This window comes from Lissotriton vulgaris, chromosome 8 (genome assembly GCF_964263255.1).
Source record: "Lissotriton vulgaris chromosome 8, aLisVul1.2, whole genome shotgun sequence".
In the NCBI taxonomy this organism is placed as follows: Eukaryota; Metazoa; Chordata; class Amphibia; order Caudata; family Salamandridae; genus Lissotriton; species Lissotriton vulgaris.
The window spans coordinates 83,967,264-83,981,351 of NC_141696.1; positions in this window are offsets into that span (position 1 = coordinate 83,967,264).

Consider the following 14,088-nt stretch of genomic DNA (forward strand, 5'->3'; position numbering starts at 1 on the left):
CAAGGGTGTGTATTTTAAGGTAGAGCTGGGTATCGTCTGCATACATGTGAAATTGAACATTAGATGCTTGAAGTAGTACAGTAAGTGGTTCCATGACTAGATTGAACAGAGTAGGGGAGAGGGAGGATCCTTGAGGGACACCAAGTGTTACTGGAACTGGTGTGGACATAGTATTGTTAATCTTGAATTTCTGGGTCCAGTTATGCAGAAAGGAGGTGAACCACTTGAGTACTGTCCCTGAAATACCCATTCTGAGATTCAGCAAACCGAGTAAGTTCTCGTGTTTGACCGTATCAAAGGCTGATGAGAGGTCGAGTAGTATGAGGAGGCAAGAACCGTTCTGATCAAGAATTTGAAGCGCGTCATCAATTATGTGAGTCATGGCTGATTCCGTACTGTGGCCTGCTCGGAAGCCTGATTGGTGTGAGTTGAGGAGGTGAAAGTGCTCGATGTGTTTTGTCAGTTGGAGGTGTACACATTTTTCGAGGAGTTTGGCCAAGGTAGGGATATTGGTGATAGAGCGATAGTTGTTAATCTCGGATGGGTCCACAGTGGGTTTCTTTAGTATGGGCGAAACCTGTCCCATCCTTGTTGAAGTGAGCTATTAATGATTTTGGTCCAGAGGTGGAGAAGTAATGGGATAAAGACCTTTACGGAGTTTGCCGGTAGAGGATCAGTGAGGTAATTGGAAGGCTTCTGTGTACTTAGAATCTTGCCAATAGCTTCTTCCGAGTACGTTTTCGAAGGATGACCACGAAGCATTGTTTTTTAAATCAATGGGCGTTTTGCTGTGGGGGGTAGAGTAAAGACTTAGATCAGTGAGGAGATACTTGCTGATGTTGTCTGTCTTTAAATTAAAGAAAGTAGAGAATTCTTCACAGGTCGGTAGTGCACTAGAGGTGTTTAAAAGACTTTGAGGGCCATCCCTGGATTGAGTTTTGATTAACTCGAACATTTTTTTGGTCGGTTTCTTGCTTGGTCAAGCTGGTGGCTAAGGAAAGCAGCTTTCGAACGTTTGATTTTTCTAAAGTAAGCGTTTCTTTTTTTCTTTAGTGTTTTGAAGTGCAAAGCCGACGGGACAGATCTCCAATTACGTTCCGCCAGTCTCATCGCTCGTCTATCATCATTAAGAAGCCCGTCGAACCATGGTTTAGGGATTTTAGAAGAAACATTCTTTAGCTGAAGAGGGGCAGCTTCATTGATAATTGAGGTCATCGAATTGAGGTAGTGGTCGGTAAGAACCTGTACGTAAACAGCGCCAGTGGGGGGTAGGAGAAGATTGTAGCTGGGGTAGGGTAGTGAGTTGGGATTGAGTTTCTTCAAGTCACTCTTCCAGACCTTAGATCTGGTAGATTGAATCGGATTAGATTTCATTTTTTCGATAATGAAGAATGTGATAATGAAGTGGTCAGACCAGTCACAGGGTTGGATTGACTCGAGCTGGATGGAGTCGGCTTTGGAAATGATGAGATCCAGGATAGAGCCTTTATCATGGGTGGGGCTGTTGCAAATTTAGGTGAGGTCTAGGACGCTGAGGAAGTTTCTGAGACTATTGACCACAGAGTTGTTGTGATCGTTCCAATGGAGGTTGAAATCACCAAGGAATATTTGTGTGTGTTGTCGTCCAGAGTTCGTTGTAACCAGGTCCATGAAGTGTTCAGTAAAGGTGGGGTTGTCTCCTGGTGGGTGGTAGATAATATGTAGGGAGCAAACAGGATTACCTTCGCTGTTTATATCAAGGCAGAGTTGTTCACAGGAGGAGAATATAGGGGAGCTGGCTCTAATTACTGAGAGGTTGCTCCGGTGAATACATGCTATTCTACCCCCTATTTTGCCAACCCTATCCAATCCGATGATGTGGTAATTAGGGGGAACTAGAATGTCAATGAGTGTCGAGAAAGAGTCTGTTAACCAGGTTTCGCTGAGTATGGTCAAGTCTAGGTCATGTGCGACAATGGGATGTATGACATTATAACGCATGCTTTTACAACGCATGCTGTTACAATGCAGGTTTTACTACGCATACCTTTACAACGCATTACACTTTGGGGTGCTGGATAGTGAATAGTTTAATTTACTATTCCAACTCCAGTCCCCGTGGACACTAGGGAAGGTGTTGGATAGTAAATTAAACTTATTCCCTATCCTAGAGCGCCCCCCAGTGTAATGCGTTGTAAAGGTATGCGTAGTAAAACCTGCGTTGTAATAGCTTTGCGTCGTAAAAGTTTCGTTGTGAAGGATGTTTCCCGCGACAATGAGGTCTGCAATGTCAGAGGCATGTCTTGGGACCGATCTACAGTTCAGAAGTGAGCATTTAAGCCAAGGAGTGATAGGGGAGGAAGAGGGGTCGGGAGTAAGTGTGACTTTTTTTAGATTATTGGCAACGATACCTCTATCGTTCTATTTGGAGGACCTGTGGGGGTTGGAAGGGATAGTAGGGATGGGTGGTATTATCATTTACCTGATCAGTTTTGTACAAAATGTCAACATTTCCTATGATTGCTATGTTGTGTAGTATGCAACATACTACATTCATGTTGCAGACTCTGATTGGCCTGTTCAATAAACATCCTCCAGATAGGTCAATGATTTGAAATCTGGATTTCAGTATCTCAAAACACTGTGTAAGGATTTCTCGTGACCTGCTGTGGGGCGTGTTATATGCTTTTTCTGCAAGATTTTTGGGATGCCCAAATGGAGTCATTAACCATGGCCTTAGAGCATATCCCTGATACCTAGGAAGAATAAATGTTTCACATTACTGTGAATATGACACATGTTAATTTCTAGCAATGTTTGATTTTAACACTTCATACAAATTACACTTTGATGTTGAACATGTGTATTACATGAAGAGATATGGGTTCTTCTCATACAAGAAAACAGTTTTGACAGACCAGGTTAATATATTTGACTTCATGACATCTATGACACATTTCCCAGATTGCAAATACATGCACTGACATAGTGATACCATATTTTATGTAATGCTACATCCCTGTGACACCACTGTAGTTGTAGTTGTTTTTCAAATGGCTTTTTGCCAAATAATTCCTGTGATACAAACCACATGGAGGGAATACAGTCCTTTTAATTATTTTGTACTACTTTATATTGCACTTCTGACAAAAATACATACCCAGCAGTACACCTTGCCCCTACATTCCACTTTCAAAGTGTTGATTGATCCTTGCATTTCAAAATATGTAGAAGTCATGTGCTGATACAGGATATTTGGCTACTGCATTGGTGAAAGAGCATTTGCCATCACATCTGGCCTGTACATTGATCAAGTACGCCTGTTTGTGATTTCTATACAGATGTGCTGTTCCAGATGGTGGGAGCAGGCTGACACAGGTGCAGTCTTTTGCACCAACACATGTGGAAAATTTGCAACTTGGTAGAAGCCTGGCTTCACTTTAACATTTTCAGGACCAGGTTTTGGGAAGCTGATTTGCTGTGGTGTTAGTCTCAATATTGCTTCTAGAACTTTTGTCAGAAAGGCAGACAAGAAACCCTGTGACACACCTACCACAGCAGCTACCTTATCTAGAAAGTTCCAGAAGCTAAGAGATGGGGCACAGACAGACATAGGTTTCACATGTGTTGGTATTGCATGTGATTTTGTGGTTGCTGGTTCAAGTGCTGGTGCAATTTTTTGGAACAGACATACAATCACGTCCTGGTTGACTATGTATTTTTGATGATTTCTACCTCACACTGGTCAAATAAGGATACCCTTTGTTTGAAGTTGTTCTCCTTGTGCTGTCTTCTTTCTCCTTGCGCAATTAGACGATGGATATGTCTTGCTCCTACTATCTCCAGTTTGATTCTTTGCACATGCACTACTTTGCTGTGATTATGGCTAGTTTTGTAAATCTGGTTAGCGCTAGTTTAATCTTTATCTTGTGTGGAAAACACCCAACCACGCCCACTTGCATAGATTTGCATGCTTCACACACAAAAAAAAGTTGTTTTGCATCACGCAGGCATGTGAATGTGACGCTAAACATTGTAAATGCCGGAGTGAGTTTGCACTTCTTTACGTAGTGTAAAATGTCACGCTAAAAACGAGTAACTCTGCCCTGCAGGGCCCTTCCCTGCAACTAGAAGACTGGGTCCTGGTGAACAAGCATGTCTGAAAGAGAAACCTTGAGTCCCATTGGAAAGGGCCACACTAAGTCTTGAAACTAGTGAAGTGGGTGAAGTTGCTGATGAAAAGGTATCTGAAAAAAGTAGGAGGTATTGGTCGCTTGCAACGCTGGGCGTGATACAGATGGTATGCTTGGCACCTGGGTGTGATACATGGTACGTTTAGGACTTTTAGGGAAAAAGTATTTGGATTAGGTGTAATTTGTGATTGACTAAGAATAACCTCTGGTTCTCAAATTATTCCCTTATCCTCACAAACTATTCCTATTATCTTTATCCTGTAGCCAATATTGACCGACTATCATATTTACTTAGTCCAGTGTACCACACACATCTTCCCCTGGTCACAGGATAGTATGCACTAGGATTTGGCTAAGAGTTTTTTGACAAAGTCATCATTTTTTCTCTGTCAAGTTTTTAGGTGTTGGTCGCTTGGACCGCTGGACATGATACAAATGGTAAGCTTGGCCCTTGGTTGTGATACAGGGTGCAATTTTTGATATATAATGTTGTAGTGTTGTTAATTACTGCAAACTGTGGGGGATATGTACAAGGAAGTGGAGGAGAGAGGTGGTAGCTTTCCTGGCTTAACGCCTCTCTCCTCCACTTCAAAAACGCAAGGCTGCACCATATTCACAAGAATGTGGTGCAGCCTTGCGTTTCCTCTTGCGATGGCGGTAAGTTTTGCAACTTAGCGACAATGTAGGGACCCTTGCACCAGAGTGCAAGGGTGTCTGCCTGCTTGGCAGTTCAGGCTGGACTGTTCCCATGAGGCACAGGGTTAAGACTGATCTGCATTTAGCTCTGTCTGAACTAGGGTGGTGAAGTGAGCTAAAGAGCTATGATGGATTCAACCCAGATCTGTGACTGGAGGTGAGTGTCTGAAAAGATTCAGCGCTCTCTCCATCATCTCCTTGTGTTCGCTGGGTCAGAAACCAAACCATGGCAGGAGATACAAGCGTATATATTGCATTTATCACAAAAAAGAATCAAGAGAAGGATACAGAAAAACGGAGCAAGCCCAGAGAGACACTGCTAAATTGGTCCAAAACAAATTGAAAAAGACCATCCTTAAGGGGGCTGTATTGGCCAGGAGCGCCACTGCAATACTCCAGATGGTTTTAACCTAACTATAGCGGCAGAGGTCAGGATGGTTGTGTCATTTAGTTTCCACCCTACGGTAGGAACTGCATGTTTGTGGACAGCATAACTGTTGGGATAGTCCCAGTCTGATTTCATACACCCCCCTCAGGATATGTTGTCCAATATGCCAGCTAGCTCACAGTACCACCATAAGCCCCCCTATCAGTAGGCGGGTAGCAAATGGTTCTGGCAACCACTGAAAATGAAAACCCTGATGCCCCAGGAATCGTGATAACAGATCAAGGATCCTTTTGCTCGGTCACTCATGCTCTTTTTCTCCCAGAGAAATATACAAGGAATGTGCATGGGCCATTTTCAATATTTATTGAACCAACGTGATTCTTGTGTAAAATATATGTGCTGCAATGAAAAGCTGAAAATTGAATATGAGTATAAGGACAGTCATCAGAATAAAAAGGTCCACTATTGTGCTGAAACAATATATATATGTAAGCATATAAAATAATATAGAAAACTGACATATTCCTACTATGCATCCCCTAACCTAAGTGTGTAGGGTGTGTGTGTGTTCTTTCAAGAATCCTCATACTGGATGATCCGATCTCTGTTGCCCTAGGAATGCAAGTCCCCGTTGTGGTCACGGGTTGGATACCCCTTGCAGAAAGATCAGCAGGCTGCTGAACAGAAGCTTCAGCATGTAGAGATGTCGCAATGACAGCTAAATGCGTCTCTGCCAAAACCCGGAAATGAATCTTTATTTGTAACAAAAGTCATTCTTGCCTTGGGCCGCGATCTTGATCAGGGCACCATTGTTTATGTGTTATAGATTGCTATGTAGCCATATGTACAAAACAAATAATCACAGTTGCACAATGTATGCATAGACCTTGTACATGGTGTGTCAAGGTGTCAGGATAGTGTTTGTGTGAATTTGTATCTGTAAGCAAGTATAATTTTCTCGAAACTACTCCACACTGTCACGTTTACAAATGATTGGCAAAAGTCCTTGTGTGAGAATGAGGGCAACTTTAGGAAAAAAAATGAGTACATGTAAACACAGCAGTGTATTCCTCTTTCCCTAGCTGGGACACATAACACTCACTCTGAGGACATAAGCCGACTAAACAGCGATCTATACTAGTAAATCCTATTGCTAAAAAATGCAGCAGAATATGCAAAAGGAAATCTAAAAGGTATACTTTAAAATCAAGCTAAAACGCTGCTAAAAAGGAAGTAATGTGATTTAGAAGCCCTAAAGCACAAGGAAAACCATCTTAAAAATCTAAAAGCTTAAACTGGTCAATATAAAATGAATTTAGGAAGTAAAAACAGGTTGAATAAAGGTTCCCACCAAACATATTAGCCAGATGTTTATGTATTCTGATTGGTAGACCAAGCATTTCTGTTCCCAACATCCGCAGACGATGATCCCAGAGGCATACTTCGGAGCAAATTTATAGAGCAAATATGTTCCCATTCAACCCCCACAGCAGCTGCTGATGGAGCGAAAACAGCTAGTCTGGGTACTTCCAAACCAGATCCAAGATCCAATCCATCCAGATGGGGTGGAATCCCAGGGGGTATCATAGAATGTGGCCTGGAGAAATGGAATGTGGAGCGGACAGTTATACAGATGGGCTGTTAAAGGATCCACCACTACATGTACATTAGAGAGCTCAACCAATTGTGATCCCAGGCATAAATCTATGGCACACTTGAAAGTGCACAGCAGACAATGGAACAAGACCTGTATGCAGTGAAGCCACATAGGCCAAAATACTAGCGTTCTCAAAGGAATGGTGCACCAAAGCAATGCACCATGTACTTACAGTACAGTCGCATATGAGGAAGTGCCAGCTCCCTTTGATTTCAAAATAGTCCAGGCAATCAAGAACAGGACCAGCGGAAGAACTCCAGAGAGCGGAATGAATAAAAGATGTGATGACTCTGAAAACCTTTTTAAGGTGCTAACCAACCCTTAGCCTGAACTTTGAAAAAATATGCTATTCCCCTCATACTAGTCATATTAAAATTATGATGCACCAGCTCTGCAAAATGTTGTGGGAAATTTGTGTGGAGCAGCGCCTATATCTCTGAAGAGGACCTTACAGACTGCAGATCAAGCGTCCCCTCCATAACTGTACAGGCAGGTTGAAACAGTACTTGTGTACAACAAGTAACAACGGAAGAAACAGCCACTAGATAGGCAACTCCTGGTTTCATACCGAGGCAACCTTGACCATTTAACATTGGGTAACTCCCATCAGAGGGCAATCTGAAAGTTGGACATATCACAGTCGCGAGGGAACCTCTCAAGTGGCAGGATAAGTTCGCTACCAAAGCATTACAAACCTATGCAATAAAATATCTTTGCAAACTAAGGATGCATTTAAGTATTCTCACAGTCTAAACCGCTAAGAAATATTCAGTTTCCATATTCTGGCATCAAAATGTAAGAGGAAGTTCCCAAGACACATGTACAAATCCTTCTCCTAATGTTTCATTTCTGCCCACTTGATGATGTTGTAGAAAGTACTGAACATTAAATGTTGAAATTAGCAATGAAATATACCCATGGAATATCTAATCCACGGATGTAACTTCAGCAACAGGGAAAGGTAATTACTCTAGATTCTCTATATGTAACAGTGTATTTTGCATCTATGCAAACCATCGGTATCTGTTATTCTGTGAGATCGTATGGGGAAAACAGACTTGTGACGTTAATATGTCGCCATGGCACGTGGCCATAATGTAGTGTTTGTAATGTCAAGCTTAATAGCATAATAGCCCAGAGCTGCATCTGCCCATGTTGTAACATGGACATATTTTGTTGAAAAACATCTATTTCTGAGTATACTATGTTTCCCAAAGAGTATGTCCTAGAGGATAAGGTGGTAATACTATTGTCAATTACTGCAAGTGCTCAGTAAATTTGCCCTATCAATTTCATGTAATCTTTCAGCAGTATCCTGCTGAGAGACTTTTCATATTTTGTTGTATATGGCATACACGAAGAGCCTGTGATTTGGCTTTTGAATACCTAATAAAAAGTGCCTGAGATCCAGCTTGTTGGCTAAAAGGGACAAGTGCTGTTTTACCTGAGACAGTAAGGCAGAACTTCCCAACACTGAAAGTTGTCACCACCCCCAATTGTTCAGACGTCAAGTATCAAATATCAGGCTTAATTGTTTTCAAGCCCTCAACATTTCAATTGGGGTCAGAAGAATTGTATGTGCTATTAGGCATCATGGTATCTACTGTAGCCTTACTGTAGTGTGTACACTGCTAACACTTTTCAAAACGTGCAAATGTGGGAACTTCTGGGTTGTTCAAATCCTTAATCTTGGTGAGTCAAAGACATGTTGTCTGTTTTACAGTTTCGTTCAGGAAAATGATTTGTTGTGGCATTAGGCATGCTCTAAACAAAGCCTCAATCCCCTGAACCTGCCAATCTTTTGTCCCCCAAATAGACTTTACATCTATAGTGTCCTTCGAAAAGTTGACGCCTTGTATTTACAGCTGGGCAAGAAAAGAAGCTGAACATATTAGTTTGGTGTCTGTCAACATATTTTTCTTTGCAGGTGGTGGTGCAACCCTATAGTAATAAGAGGCTGGGTCGGATGTTTCATAATCAGAAAAATAAGCAAACTTCTGCACAAATGTTTTTGAACTACCCCGTGATGCTGTAGGGCAATGTTCCCATTGTGTGTAGTTGCAAACAGCACAAGGAAAACTAGCATTATGCAGAAAATTATGACTGTAAAGTTGGAAACAAAACATTTCATCATAATTAGCTGTGCCTTCATCAGAAGATAACAAAATTAAATGCGCTAGATTTTCCAGGATCTCCTTCACTGCATCTGTTTCCCAATCATCAGAGACAGTACTAGGAGTAATGACATCATTCAAAGAAATTGTGAACATATATGGAAATTGTAAATGCTCAGTGGGGCCATACATATCATATGATACTGTGTCCCAAACCATCACACTGGGAACTGGAACAGCTATAATGTTCACCAGGGAAAGGTCTCTTCATTCACAGTGTGATGGAAGATGAGTTGAATTCCAAAGTGTTCTGGGAGGAAAGGCCCATTCCGAAACAGGAAAAAGACTGTAACACTACCAACCCAAAGAACCAGGAAAAGTAATGCAATTTTAAACCAAAGAAACAAAATATGTCAAAGATAGAAGACATGCACTTTCAACCTGAAAGGAAGAGGGGGTGGTGGTGGTTGTGGTGAATCAGTTGAATTCGATGAAAAGTTATCAAAATCAGTGAAGTAGCTAGAGGCCATCCAATCTCTTTTTGTCAGGCCAGCAGGTTTTGTAGAACTGAGGTATGTTGATGTTTTTCAGGTTTAAGGATCGAAATCTGTGTTTCTGTACTAGTTGACAGTACAGTAGTTGTGTTTTAATAGGTACAAGCCATCATTCATTGTTGTTTTTTGTAGTCTCATGTTGGAGAGAGGATGCTTTACTTGTTATTAAAGCTTTCATCTGAACTTCCTGTAAAGTAGTGAGATGAGGTAGGTAACTACTCAGGAGCCCATGTGGCTTACTGGTGAGAATCAGCCACATAGTATGGTTTGCACAAAAATAACACTTAGAAGCAAATAGCACTCAAAGAGTTAATTGATCACCCTAGACCATCATGATGTCAAGCGTTCCAGCCTCATATAATGAAGCGCAGGCCTGCTACTGGATCCACACAAGGCCCGCTGAGCAAAAGTGCCTTACTCCTTGTCCCAATGAAAGATGCGTCGTTGGTCCCCACATAGTTGGGGTGTTGCACTTGAGTTCTCTATGCAACTGCAGCGATGCGTCATTTCACTGTTTCTAAGTGCAACGGTTCTGAAGGCGATATGGCGGATTACTTCATGCTGAAGGGGCGATGCATCGATCTTCTTCACGCAGTGGCGCTGATCCATTTGTTCCAAAAATGTGGTTCTTTAGCCGATGCAGCAGTTCCGAGTACAATGCACAGATTCTGCTCCCACAGCAGTAACTATGCATTGGTTCTCCTTCCCGCAGACAGGAGATGCCTCAATTTGACTGGAGCAAGCACCTGCGTCCACTTCCAATGAACCAGTTACAGGTGGAAACACTTTATTTTCCCTGGGTCTCAAAAACAGGAGACTAGCCAACAAGCCCTTGTACATTACTCTTGGGTCAAACAAAGTCAAACAAAGTCACACAAAGTCCAGGTCTTACTCAGTAGGGTCAGAGGGTAGCAGGGCAGCACAGCAGAAAAGCAATTCTTTCAGAGCACCAGTCCAACAGAGTGGCAGTCCTTGTAGCCGTACAGCAGTCCTTCTTCATGACAGAATTTCTTTACAGGTCAAGAAGTGTCTGGCTTGGTGGGGTCAGAGTCTTGGTACTTATACTCAGTTGTGCCTTTGAAGTGGGGTTGACTTCAAAGAGGGGTCTTTGAAGTGCACGAAGGTCCTTTCTTCCTACCCCTGGCTCCAGACTCACTACAGAGGGGTAATCAGCCCTTTGTGTGGGGACATGACACTGCCCAATCAGGAGTCTTCCTGCCCAGGATGAGTCAGCAAGATGCAGAAGGGCACTGAGACACTCCTAACCTTCATTTGTGTGTGGCTGCCTTGACACCTTCGGTGATTGTCTCAAGCTTTATAAATTTCCTTTTCATTTCATTTCAAAATTTCCTTTTCAAAGTCAAGTTGTTACCTACACCAATCATGTATTGGAGACAGGCTGCAGTCACCGACAGCTTTAAGAGCAGTGAAATGTCAAGTTCCTAAAAGTGGCATTTCTTAAATAGTAATGGTAAATCCAACTTTGCCAGCAAAGAGGATTTATCATTACCATTCCAATGATATAAAACACGATGGAACTACCTATTTTCAATCAGGAATTACAGCTTAAAATGGTAATAAGGAATTCCCAATGTTAACCTTTATGAGGAGTAGGCCTCAAAGTAGTGAAACATGAATTTATGTGTTTTTCACTACCAGGACATGCAAAACGTAAAAGTAAATGTCATACATTTTATTTACAGAGCACCCTGCCCTATGGGCTACCTAAAGCCTGTCTTATAGGTGACTTCTATGTAATAAAAGAAGAGTTTAAGGCTCAGTAAGGGGTTCTAATTGCCAAGTTGAAATGGCAGTAAAATTGCAGTGGCAGGCGTGAGACATGTTAAAAGAGCTACTTTCGTGTGTGGGACCATCAGTGTTGCAATTCCACTAGTATACTTTAACATACAGGCCCTGGGCACAGGTAGTGTACTCTACTAGGGACTTATAGAAATTAAATATCCCAACTGTGGACAACAAATGTCACCATGCTTAGAGGAGAAGCACATGCACCTTAGCACTGGTCACCTGTGGTAAGCGCCCAAAGTCCTAAGGCCAACAAAGACAATCAGAAAAAAGCAGAGATAACCAGACAAAACACTTGGGGTAGACCACCCTAAGGCTGAAAGTTCTAACAGTCATCAATCTCATCAGACAGGAAATGAGCCTCCAAGTGCTGAGTAGGCACCTTATTGCACTCACAATTTTTTTTATTTATTTTTTATTCAAAAGTGTCAAAATTCCAATCAAACCACATGCATAAATCCGTACAATAAATGTCACATCTTGAGAATTGGAAGCTGAAGAGAAATATGACATTGCAAATTTACACAACTGAGAATAGCAAAGGGAAAAGAAGAGGCTCAGGATAGACGGTAAACAAAACCTGCCACCCAAGAAGACCCAGAAAAATTGGTTAATCCTACTGAAATATCTGTCCTCCTAGGTACTAGGAAGCCTTATTCAATTTTCCTTTATGTTTTCAATACAGCAGATTCCTGCTCAAATTAGGGTTGCATTGTGATGAACCATGTGTCAAATGTATGTGGAAGCTTACTTCTTCATTCTTGCACTATAAAAATCCTGGCAATAATGGAAACAGACAAGCCAGCATATTTCTCTGAGATAGCCTCAACTTTGTGGAATGCATGATGTTCAAAAAATAGATTTCTACCTCGACCATTAACTTGTTTGAAAGTCAACATTTCATCCTGTTAGCCTGAGTTTCTAGGGTAGCCTGCCGGCATCTGGATATTGAGGCTGACTTGCAACACCTAGGACAATTGATCGTGCCAAACTCTTCCATGGCCCATTTTGCCAAGCATTCAAATGTGTAATAAAGCATTGTAATAGATTTATACTGCTGCAGCTTCAGCCTGGCTCATATTAATTGAATAAAAGACATGGTAAGAGCCTGCACAATCATGCATTCATCCACCACTTGCCCCAGCAAATTAGACCATTTTAGTGCCAATATCCCTAGGTCGTGTTTCCTAGATACCTGGAAACAAGTATATAGTCTCTGAATATGAATGCAATCTTCCACTTTAAAGAGTAGATCTACAACATTATGCTCTCTAAGAATGCAGATTGACTGCCGAATTAAGAAGTCTCCTGTCTGGAGGTATTTAAAGACGCGTTTTTGCTGTGAATGTGAATTTCCTCTGCAAGCCAGAAAAAAGAGAAGATTATACCAGCTGAAAAAAAATTGACCGACAGTTTTTAACCCCACATTATGCGATTGTCTATAAGTAGAATCATGGAAGGTAGGTGGAAAAAGAGTATTTTTATGAAACCAATATGCATGGGCAACCCAAAGTAATATTTTGCCCCCCTCTTTCCAGTTGGACCAGGCATCCTCCAGCAATTTAAATGAAAGAAGTAGGCGGTATCAAATCTAGAAAAACAAGCGCTCTGTCCCTAAAACAATTTCATCAATGCACAGTATTTCATGATCACACTTGTCTGATACCAGATGGTGAGTACGTTCCCCTAAGGCTGCCCAAATATACTGCTGGCAGAATGCTTATATTATCAGTCTTTATATATCGTGGAAGGTGCTTTTGAATCAAAAAAAGCTGTTTGAAAATTGAATTTAACTACAAGAATTTAAAGACACCGGTTTCAATGGAAAAATTCTTATTATCACTACAGTCTTACTGTCCTCAGCCCCTGAGTGTTTCACCAAAATTCTCAGACCAGTGGTAGCCCTTCTCAGAGCTCAAGGTATTTTTCTTATTGTTTATCTTGACGATTTTCTCATCATGTCCCAAGACAAAAATCTTCTTCTTACTCATTTACATCTTTACCAGAATCTCCTGTTTGTTTTTGGTTTTCTTGTAAGCATACACAAGTTGGCTTTGATCCCGACTAAGCAGTTGGAATTTCTCTGTTTCCTGATAGACTCTTCCCGCTCTATTCTTCAACTTCCACCTCACAAAGTATCTCTCATAAAGAAGCAAAGCCATCATTCTCTAACTCTTCCTTTTTTCTCCCTTAGGCATTTTCGCCTGTTAGGTAGGCCTTCTAGCCCTGCAATTCAAGCCATTTTTGTGGCCCTCTCCATAATCGGTCTCTTCAAACATTAAAAATTTGGCATCCTTGCAGAGGCCTTGCCTACTCAAATCCCATTTCCCTCGATCAGGAATCCAAAGAAGAGCTTCTTTGGTGGCTTCAACATCGAGATGCTTGGAATGGGAGAACTATTTTCTCCACTGCCCCAGATCTTGAATTACAATCCGATGCAAGTCGGAAAGGCTGTGGTGCAGGATGTGGTCAGTTTTTGACTGGAGGTGTATGGTCTCTGAATGAGTCCTTCTTGCATATCAACAGTTTAGAGATGATTGTAGGTTCCTTTGCCATCCAGTCACTTTCCAAAGAAAGATTATGTTGCACCATCCTTCTTCAAATGGACAATCAGACTGCTGTCAGATATATCAATCACCTCAGTGACACAAAATCCAAAGTTTTTGTGAAGCTAGCCAAACATTGTTGGTATTATTGTCTT